We start from the raw sequence: 11,065 nt of genomic DNA, 5'->3' as shown, positions 1-11,065 counted from the left end.
ATCCATAATCCCTGACCTAAATACTAGTAGTTAATGCGGGTCAAAGTGCCTTGGAACCTTCTGGAGTGCTCAGCACACTGCCATAATACTTCTCCAAGTATGTAATAGTAGAATTTGACTGTTAATGTAACCTTAATATTGTTTGAACAATATTTGTCCCTACTTAATTAAAATTTTAAAAGCTGGGACTGGGTGAAAAAAGCAGACAGCAAATACAAGGCATTCAAAAGCCCTTCCTTGGAGCGTGGTATGAAAAGCATGTAGATAATGTTTTTCTAATTATCTTCTTATCACCTGTGTGAATGTGAATACAGATGAACTCTTCAGGACACATGTTTTGTTGTCATATGTACTTTCACAGTATCACAGAACCCCAGTCTCCACAGAGAGCCTTTGAGTGCCTCCATAGCAAAAACAACAAGGTAGTCTTACATTTGTACATGAAAACAATTCTTTCTTCCTCCTCCTCCTCTTCATGATTAGTGTCCCTCTGTTGTACACACCATCATTATCCATCAATAAAGTGAGTGCCTGAAAGCAAGCAGAGACGGTGGGTAGCATTAGCATTAACCCATGTGAGAGCTATCATCCAGAACCTTAGGTCCTTGTTAGAAGTTAACTTTAGGCTGCTCCTGGAGCTCTTAATGCCTGGATTGTCCACACTAATACCTGAAACTACAAACTTTAGTAAGCCCCGTTTAGGCAGTTTAATGTTACACTACTCCAAGGCAGGTTTCTCTCTGATCCACTTTACCCAGTTCATGTACAGTAACATAGCCACCCAAGCCCACATGGTGGTCTGAGCACCCCACCTTCCCTGCCTCCCCTGCTGGCCTGTATTCAGCCTCCTGCACCTTCTGCCCCTCCCCCCCAGCATCCCAGATCCACACTCACTTCCCCCTGCTCCCTCTCCTTTACTTGTGGCTGCCCAGGGGAGCAGGCAGGGAAGGCTTAACCTGCCTGTCCAGGAGCTCCTGCTGCTCTCTGGGCCAGGTTCAGCCAGAGAAGAACAGCAGTAGCAGTGGCTTGGTGAGCAGGTTAATTCTCCCTGCCTGCTCCCCCAGGACAGGCAGTGCAGGCAGACACAAGTAAGCAGGGTGGAGTGAGGTGGGGGGGACCCTGAGGGCCAGAGGGGGAGGCCTGGGGGGCATAAGGGAAGCCCAGAATGGAAGGGGGTGGATTTCTTCCCTTTCGGTCCTCCAGTCCCTTATTGGCCTGAACCTGTGACTGCTCCAAACTCAAGTTAGCATTAACACCAATCAACATTTGTGAGGCTCACAGTGTAACATGTAACAAGGCACTAAGAGACTACTAAATTCAGGTATTACTATTGATTTCAAAGGAAAGTTAATACTTAAGGAGTCAGAAAGCCATAGGAAGAATGCAGACCAGTTGTTAATCACATTAGAGTGACCAGCAATATTAAGGCTAGGGACAAAAATTACACATAAGCCAATATACAGGGTTCAACCAGTTCAAATCTGTAACACAACAGAAGTTCAGTGCACATAAACCACTTTCAAAATGGCCCAAACTGGTTTAAAATAAGCCTTGATGGGCACAGTATCAGACTTAACTGACTTAGGTTAAACTGATTTACTGAATTTCTGTTCCAGACCCCCTCCAGATTCCAGTTAACTCACAGTCTCCCAGCATCCCAACATACTTTCCACCTCTCCCAAAGTCCCACCCCCACCCCCTTACATAGTGTGCAGGCAAACCTTTGCTTAAAATGTCTGCTCCAGCCCAGCAGGGAGGTGTGCTCTTGTGCCCCCTGGCTTCTGGTCTGGGCCACTGCAGGCATGTGGTTGCATTTCAAGAATCAAAAGTTAATGTCTATTCATTTGCTTATTAGTTCAATGTATGCAACTTAGACTAACCTGAGAAGATTGAACTGATTCAGCCTCAGGTTTTTTGACTGTCTGTACTTAGTCTAAAAAACTAAAGGAAGCAAAGATAGCAAGGAACTGCCTACATGTTTCTTTAGCTTCAAAGACATCACACAGCCCCAAAGCTACTGAGAGATAGACATGCTGTGTGATCACTTCCTTCCAAACGCCCCATGTAAGTTTCCCACTCCCAGGGCATGTCTACATGAGATCCTATTTTACTGTAGCAATGAGCTACTGTACCGTAGCTCATTGCTACAATGATGTAGCATTGCTGGACACAACCTGTGATGCTGATGCTACTGCACAGTAGCAGCTAAAAATAACTGTGTGGCAATGGGACTGTGCAGTATCATTGGTTACTGCACAGTCATCTAGTACTTGCTAAATGACAGCGCAGTGAGCCGCTTGTGTAGATGCAGTTCCAGAGGCATTGTGATTGCACTCATCAGTCCTTTTAGCTGCTGCTGTTGTATTCCTGTGGCAAAGCCTCTTTAAATGCCCCGATTTGCAGAGTTCCATGTGTTCCACACTTCTCAAACTGCTTAACCTGAATGCTGAATTTATGAGTAATTAAGGCAGCATTGCAACAGCAGGGCAGAATGAGCAAGGAACCATGAAAACTCAGTGTTGTTGTACATCTAGGCTTTATTTTATTGTATGGACTTTGTACGAACCAGGCATCTTAGGATACTTGCATCAACTAAAGAATGTCACATCAGAGAGGGAGCTGTACTTAGGAAATGTAATTGGAGTATAGCTCAGTGAATGTGCGGTTCTATCTGTGTATTTGCTGCAATTACATTGAATCACGGAATGAAATAAGTCTCAGGTCAAATTTTGCTTTTGCTTATATCCTTGTAATTAGCTCTTTAAACTTTTCACTCAGTGAGTTTTCTTCCTGCTCTGTCCAATACACTTTTATTTGGACACTAATTTTTCTCTTTTAATAATGTGTCAGCTGAAGTTCCTTAAGCCCTCTTTCCTCATAATAATCTATTCATCTTTTGACTTTAATGACCATTTCTAGTGATAACTTACAGGGAGGGCTAAATATTAATCTGTTATGCAAGTGTCAATCCAGAATTCCACTGAAGTTAATGGAGTTACTTTGAGTTGATCTACATGTATGGGAAGGCAGGACACAATACAAATAGGTTTTACTTTAATTATGTATGTATTTTTAATGTAAAAATGAACTTTCCACCATAAGAACTACAGAGGATACAACTGAACCTTTTCACTCCACACTGTTTGCCTCTAAAGTTAGAAGAAGGCCCCAAAAGTAGAGAAAATTAAATTAAAGCATATCATTGGTGCCATCCCCAAGATTACTTCATATTCTGCAAGCTGTGTATCCTAACATTAGTATTCCCCTCAGCAACAATTGTAAACCATAGCATGCTACAAGAATGCTGATCTCCCTATTTCTATAAAACATGCACACTCAGGCAAAGTATGGCCCAACAAACACTGATGCTTTTATTCCATGATAAAAACTCACTATAAACACTCACAGTTCCTCCTCATATTAGGTGCCTGTCTACCTTGTAGGTAAATATTTTCTGTTGCTGACCTAATGTCATATGTGACATGCTTCCCCAGTTAAGATTAGTTTGCTAAAGTTAGTCAAAGAAATCTATATGCTCTGATATTCCCTAGTTGCTGGTGGCCTTACATTTTGACTGTAACCATGGTGCTGCTGGATTTATCATGGCTGCATGGCACAACGTGTGTCTCATTATTCTTTCCTGGCAGCTTTGTATAGCTTTTATTTAGCTGTAAAAATAATTTATATTTCTCGAGCATCGAGACTTAAAGATAAAATAGAACTTTGACATCAAGGGCTAGATATTTTTATGCAAATGTATTTACAAAACAGATCACATATAGAATACAAAATTACACTGTTGTCTCCTTTAAACTGCTTATCTCTCTTTAAAAATATTTACATCTTTCTTTTGGGGGGACAGTGCATTAAAATATAATATATAGAGCTGCAATATAAATGGAAATACAGTAGATAATCATGTGAAATTCTGAATGGTTATTTATATCTGTCAGTGAAATTTCAGAAACCAGGATACTCATAAGATTGGGCTATATGTTGAGGAGTTTCTTCACCTCACCATCACTGATTTGAATGTATTCTAGGGCAGTAGGAAATGCTAGCCTTTTTCAGTAACTGCTAATCTACGGAAAAACGCTGGCCCTACTTAAGACAATGACAAAACTCCCATGGACTTAAATGAACCCAAGATGTAATCCCTGCAACTCACAAAGCTGTTAGGGTCTACATCAGGGTTAACAAAATCATCCAGCACACTGGCCCAGTATGGGTGCTGTATGCAGCATGTGCCCCAGACCAGCTCTGCAGGCTGCATGAGCCCCATACCGTGCATGCAGTGAATGGCCCATGCTCTGCACACAGTGAGTGGAGCCAGTCCGGTGCAAGCTCCATGCAGTGCACAGTGCAGTGGAGCTAGCAGGGCCATCCGTAAGGGTAAAGAATTGGGGTGACCACCCTGGGCCCCGTGCTTTGGGGGGCCCTGTGGAGCCAGGTAGAGCAGCAACATCCAGCTGCTCGCTACCCTTCCCCCCGCAACCTCCCCTCTGCCACCGACAGCACCGCTGGCTGCAGCAGCTTTTTCAGATCCAGGGCATGTGGGAACGGGGCAGGGTCTCGCATGGGCTGATTTGCCCCAGGCCCCTCACCCTGCTTGGGTCAGCTCTGGGAACCAGTGCATGGGTTTCATGTATTGTGCAGGACCAGTCCAGGTCACATACTTCATTTGGTTCTCAGAATAAGTCTGATACCCACAGGCAGCACCATAGGTCAAATCATAGGGCTCTGAGGACCAGATTTAGCATGCTGGCCAGATCTTTGATCACCCTAGTGTACAAGAAATGTACCAGTCTTACTAGTTTAGTTTATGGTGAACCACTATCTATATCCTACCTACTTATCCACTCTTTTTTATCATCAACATAGATCAATATGCAGCTAGGATCCTACCAACTTTGTGCTTATGTCTTTGCAAGATCACAGCTTATATTAACTCTTCATCACCCTGGTCAAACATTGAGGTGCTCAATTATTTCTTAATATGAGCACTGGACAGAGCCAGAAAAATTTTAATCTGATTCCGCAAGACATAAAGCCAAAGTAGTTTGCATTGTGTTCCAAAATTTCAGGGATTGTATGGGGCTTTTTACTGGAAAAAATAAAGTAGTAGAACTTACAAGTTTTGTTTTGTTTTGTTTAGTAACAAACAATGCAAAATTTTGAAATTTCATTTAAAAAATGTGCACAGGATTTTGACACAGAAGTGATCATTTAATAACATTTTACCAAAAAAAAGAAAGGTAGTAGTCAGGGTACATAAGGATTAAACAGAAACAAAAATGGCCAACTGAATGTCACAAAATCCTTTTTTTTCAGTTTCATTCTGCTCTAATGTCAGGCTTTTTAAAACAATCTTTTTTGCTCACTGGGCCATTTTAACATCATCTCATTTTCTACACAGGCTCTACTTCTTGATATGTATCCACAAATTGGCACAGCTAATTTCTTGATCTGCCAATAAAATGGGCACTACCTTCTACAAACGTTTGCTATTTGATCAATGGTTTCACTACAATCCTTTTTTTTTTTTTTGTTTGACAGCACAATCCCATCCAGGCTATCCTTCTGCAGTTATGAATTCTTCACTTTGTCAGTCTGTTCGTATTGTTAATCTCTCTGCAAGGCTAGGGAAGATGCCCAAGAATTATTTTCCATTCTTAAAGAAAAAAGATGTGACAAATATTGTGTGACAGTATACAAACCACAAGTCCTGATATATTTTCTTACTATAAAGAAGCAGCTGTAAATGTTGGAGAACTGCATCACAACATTGCTTCTCTTTACTTTGTTAATGCAAATTATCTCCATCTCAGAGGCAGCAGCCTCTTAGAGAATAGATGATACTGCACAATGTGCTCTTATGTCAGTGCTCTAGCAAATAGTGTTTGCCTGTGGCAGTGCGATCCTATGAGAGTTGAAAGGAATACTATTGCTGTTAGGTCCCAGCTTTATAGCCAAACTGTTTTAATCCAAATCAATATTTTTCCTACCATACTTTGTGTGATTATATCTGCTTTTAATTACGGTTGATCGTACTGTTACTGACTTGTCACAGATTGTTCCTCTTTCATGAGTTCCGTTTGCTCTCTGACCATTGTTCTGTGTAGTAAACTATGTTGAATGCTGCAGGCAATATCATGCTCCTCCTTTAGCTTTGGTTCTATGTTCAGGCCAAATATAACTCATGAATCAAAAACAATGCAAAACACGAGTTCCCCAGTCATTGGAAAGCAATTCAGCAAGGGGTTTTCTATGCTGAACTTGTATAATCCATAAGTCACCAAGATTCCTCAGCCTTTTCAGTTTGAGCTGGGTACAAAGGCATCTGAGTTACTCAGTGTTTTTGACAGTTGTGAAGAGAGCTTGTAGTCAGATATAACATCTGCTGTAGTCCAAAGCATTTTAAAATATTTCTTCAACAGTAATTCACACCACTTTCTGTGTAATGTGATTTTGTTTCTTGCCTGCCCCAGTAACCATGTGTATGTTTACATGTCTATAGCTGAAGGGAAAGATCAGAACAAACTCTTATTTACAATTTCCCCTTTCTGCCGCATATCTGCCATCTTAGAGAATGGTCAGGGCAGCTGAAAAGTGCTAGCTACAGTTTGTCTGAGACCTTTTGAGTTTCAAAAGTAATTTTGAATTACAGGATCAGTGATTCAACAGTCAATTTATAATAAGCAAAACTAATAACCAGAGAGCATTGTTTTTAAGCATCTCTTCTCCCAACCTGTGTTCTTTTGCCTATAAACTAGCATTTTACTGGTGTGGAGGCAGAACTTGCTGGCATGATTTTCTAAGAATGACTCCTAAACAGTGAAATCAGTGACTGACATGTCGATTCTGAACCCCATAGCTCCAACACAGCATGGGAGACAAAAAACTTGTTAGTGTATGGATTGACAAATGGGAAAGTGGGAGAGAAAAGGCAAGATTGGTGAACCAGCGACTAGGATTCTGTACCTTCACCATTCCTAATTATATCAATTTTCAACAATAAAAAGGTGATTGAGCAAGCAGAGAGATAAAAAGGGAAGCATGAAGAAAGGTCAGTTTCAGATCTGAGATAAATCAATAGGTCCACTTTAGGAATAGTGTTTATTCTCAGTATGAGTAAAAGTGGCAGAATCTGGCCCTAACTTGCTGCATAGCTTCAATGCCATGCAGTCATTTCCTGACTCCTACTCACCAGGGCAGACTCAAGAATTTCATTATTTCACCCTTTGCTTCACTTCTTGTTCACTTTGCTCAAAAGGTGGCTAACTTTTAGTGTGCATACAATATTCTTGTAAGGTGGCCACCTGCTGTGAATTGGCTTTGCTGGTCAGTTGTTACAACAGGAGATCACTGTTGCTCACAGTAGCTCTACTTCTTTATCACTGCAGCAATATTTGCTCAGTGGGTGGTGGTGGAGTCTCTGAGAACAATGATCTTGTGAGGCAGTAATAAAGGATGCAGCAAGAAAATGCAGATTTATTTGCTGCTGCCATATGTTGGAAGTATGTTTTTTATTTCATGTTCAAAACCTTTTAAGACAATGCCCTCCTGCCTAAAATACCTGGGCTGCTTAATATTCCTAATCCATCCTTTCTGCTTTTGCTTCATTCCCTCACTGAAAAAAAAAAGAAAAAAGGTAAGTACCCCTGGACCATTTCCTATTAATGAACCCCTCATAATCCCCCTCGACTTCAGTGGGAGTTCTGAGCACCAAATAGTAATAGAAAGTAGAATTTCTACTATTAACTTGTCCCTATGCTATCAAATAACTTTTTTGGAAACATTCTGTAGTGTATTTGTTACCCTCAAGTGCATGCATCTCCCTCATTAAGAAAAATTAGGCTCAAAGGGAGCATCCAGATGAGTGCACACGTGCCTCTTGCTGCATCTCAAAGCAGTTTGAGATGGGGCAAGAGGCATGCTGGGAACAAAAAACATATGCAGCAAGCACTCAAGATTTAATACCTGGAGATCCAGGTATCAAAAAATAAAAAATAAAAAAAAACTCAACCCCCCAAAAAAGCAGGGCAGAGCATGATCCAGGATCATGCCCTGAGGCAACTAGATGCTTGGGTCCTCCACAAAAACACTCTGGTAGCCAGCCAAAGCATCTCTGTGCCTGCCTCTTGCCCCAGAGCTGCAGCACACTGCCTGCCTGTACAGGGCAAACAGTGATACAGGCTGCAGCAACCTGGACCTGGGCTCTGGTCCAAGTAAGTAGAAGACTTGGTGGGGGGCAGGATGGAGGTGGGGGGAGGAAAACTAGTGAGGTGCAGGGGAGAAGGTGGGACAGCTTGGGAGGGGTGGGTCCCCTGCCCGCCCCTGCAGGGCCCACATGCTCCCCTGCCCAGCCCCAGCTCCCTGCCAATCCCCACCCCCCACAGCATAGCTCCAGCCCCACCACATGGTCTACAGCTCCTTGGCAGCAGCAGCAGCCATTGGGGTGCTCAGGGCCTCATGGCATAGCCACCCCACCCCCTCCACACATACACACACAACACAGGGCAACGAGGGGCAATGTGGCTTGGCCCCAGTTGCTTGGTACCCAGCACTGCCTCTGCCACATTGTCCAGGCCTGGCACAGCTCAGTGAGGTGTTGTGCCTTTTGGCAGCTCTGGGCTGCTTGCACGGTCACCTGGGGCCCTGCATCACATGCAGGGACCATGTGTTATGTCAGGCCAGGTCCTGCATACATGGAAGCAGCCCGGTCTGAAGGTGCATGGGGCCCATGCATGCAGGACCTGGCCCAGCATGACACATGGTCCCCACAAGTGGCACGGGGCCCTGGGTGACAGCCCAAGTGGCCTGGAACTGCCCGAAAGCACATGGCACTGCAATGAGCTGGGCCGGGCCCGCACAATATGGCAGAGGCAGCACTGGGTGCCAGGTGGCTGGGGCTGATCCTCGCTGCCCTCTGCTGCCCAACACCATGCAAGAGAGCTGTGCCATGAGGCCCCAAGCACCCTGATGGTGGCTGCTGCTGCTGGTGAGCCGTGCGGAGGGGAGGGCTGGAGCCATGTGAAGTAGGTGGGGGTGCGTGGCTGGTGTCTTGTGGGGGGGCTGGGACTGTGTGGGGAGACAGTCCATGTGCTGTGGTGGGGGTCCGTGCCCTGTGTGGGGGCAAGGCACCCACCCCTCCTGAGCAGCCCCCTGCTACAAAGTCTGCTCACAAACCACCCACACCTACCATGTGCCCCCGACATCCCTCCACACATCCCCCACACCCTGCTTCTGAAAACCCCATATCCCCCCAGTACACACTCTGTGTGCCCAGCTGCCAGACAGGATGAGACCTTCTGGCAGGAGCTGTGGCTGCAGGGGCAGTTGTCCCCACATCCTGGCTAGTGAAGGGATCAAGGGGAGCTCTAACTATGATAAGAAAACTAAAAGCAAACATCAAAGCATAGATATTTAGATGATGATAGAGACACTGGTAGGCTTCCAAATTGCTTTAACCTTGTAAATATATCAATAAAACATTGCCCAACTGATCTCTCTCTCTCTCTCTCTCTCTCTCTAGTGGTCTTTTGTTTTAATTGTGGAAGAACATGGATTTTGGGGTATTTTAAAGAGTGGATTTGGGATTTTTTTATCAGCTATTTTGCAGTTTTAAAATAAGGAACACCAGAATTCCTGCTAGTGAGGCAAGTGGCAGTACCCAGGCAGAGAAGCCTGCTCAGGGCTGGCACCCGGGACCCAGGTGAACAGTTCAAAGTAGGCCACCACACTGAGAATATCTCCCAGGCAATAGCTGCCCAGATGGGAAGGTGGTGGCACACATGGTAATAGTACCACACAAAGGCCAGAGGTACAGATGCCTCTGCTGTGGCCATGCAGTCCCCCTCCGGGCCTGGCAGGTGCACAGCCTTAGGGTCACATGCTGTCACAGGTGGCAGCAGGTCATAGCCAGGTAGCAGCCACCACTGCTAAACTGCTGATGTGGGTAGAGGGTGCAGGGAACTCTTGGTTAGGGCTGCTTCAGCAGTCCAGCTAGTACAAAGGGTCCCCAGATACTAATTGGCTGGGCCCCAGAAGCTCCTGTCTATTTGTGTCATTCAAGTACTGTGGGCCCTAAGGCCCACCTGGCTAACCAGTAGCCCCTACTGTATGGGGCTAATGGGTGAATGGATGACACAACAAAATTCTTGGGACAACAAAGGCAAAAAACAGGACAGGAGTGACATTAGGGTCAAAGGGTCAAAATGTGAAAATGATCCCAGAAGTTCCTGAGAGCAAGTAGACCAGGTCCGCTTTTTATACTGTTGGGGCCAGCATCAGGCTCTAGCTCCCCTTGGCTGCAGATCTGGGAGGAGCTGGGTGGGGTTATTTTGCCCCAAGCGGCACAACTTGCCCCACACCAAAGTGCATGTCTGGGCACATGTGCTGAGGCAAAAATCCCTGTCTCAAATTTGTGCTGCTCCTATTTGAGCTTCTGCAAGCGCATATGCCTGCATATGTGAATGCACCCAGGAGGTGCAAGGGCCCCCCAAGCTGGGTCCCCAGTAAATGTAGTTCTCTTGAGTGCCTCATTTGACTACAGATTTCATGATTTTTACATGATATGCCCTAGACTTTTCTATGCTTCATCACTTTTAATTGGCCCTTTGCATCTTCCAGTTTTAGTTTAGTTTTTTACTGCATGCTGCAGTATTTGAAAAATATAAAAGATTATATAAAACGTCAGACAGAAATTAAATTAAAACTTAAAGTTATCTTTTCCCAAAACCTTTTGAATTTTTACTCAAATATTTACTTCTTCCCACTCTTCCAAGCTCATTATTTTGATAGTAACTGGGTGCTTCTACACAAGACACTACAAGTGCAGTAGACTAATTTTACTGCACATTAGCATGTCATGGCTAAATCCATACTAATACACAGTAGAATTGGTCTACTGCACATTAAATGCCACCTAAGAGATATGCAGTAGCACTACTGTACAGTACCGTTGATTATGGTGCATTAAGTTAGTATGGGTATTAACTTAAAGCACTGTAATTATGGCACATTAATACACATGGAGATGTGGCTGGTGCTGCCAATTGCAAGC

The 11,065-nt window shown here is 44.2% G+C and overlaps 1 long non-coding RNA gene across 2 annotated transcripts in view; it reads right to left on the bottom strand.

Annotated features, from left to right (window-relative positions):
• Positions 1-214: 214 nt before the first annotated feature.
• LOC109311058 overlaps positions 215-11,065 on the bottom strand; it is a 73,924-nt gene continuing 63,073 nt past the window's right edge. For both annotated transcript variants that reach the window (XR_002101390.1, XR_002101391.1), the window contains one exon: positions 215-531. This is a non-coding gene — a long non-coding RNA (uncharacterized LOC109311058). The remainder of the gene's footprint in view (positions 532-11,065) is intronic.

This window comes from Crocodylus porosus, unplaced genomic scaffold (genome assembly GCF_001723895.1).
Source record: "Crocodylus porosus isolate Cpor-Errol unplaced genomic scaffold, CroPor_comp1, whole genome shotgun sequence".
Taxonomy (NCBI): domain Eukaryota; kingdom Metazoa; phylum Chordata; order Crocodylia; family Crocodylidae; genus Crocodylus; species Crocodylus porosus.
This window is presented reverse-complemented; position numbering and strand designations above follow the sequence as displayed.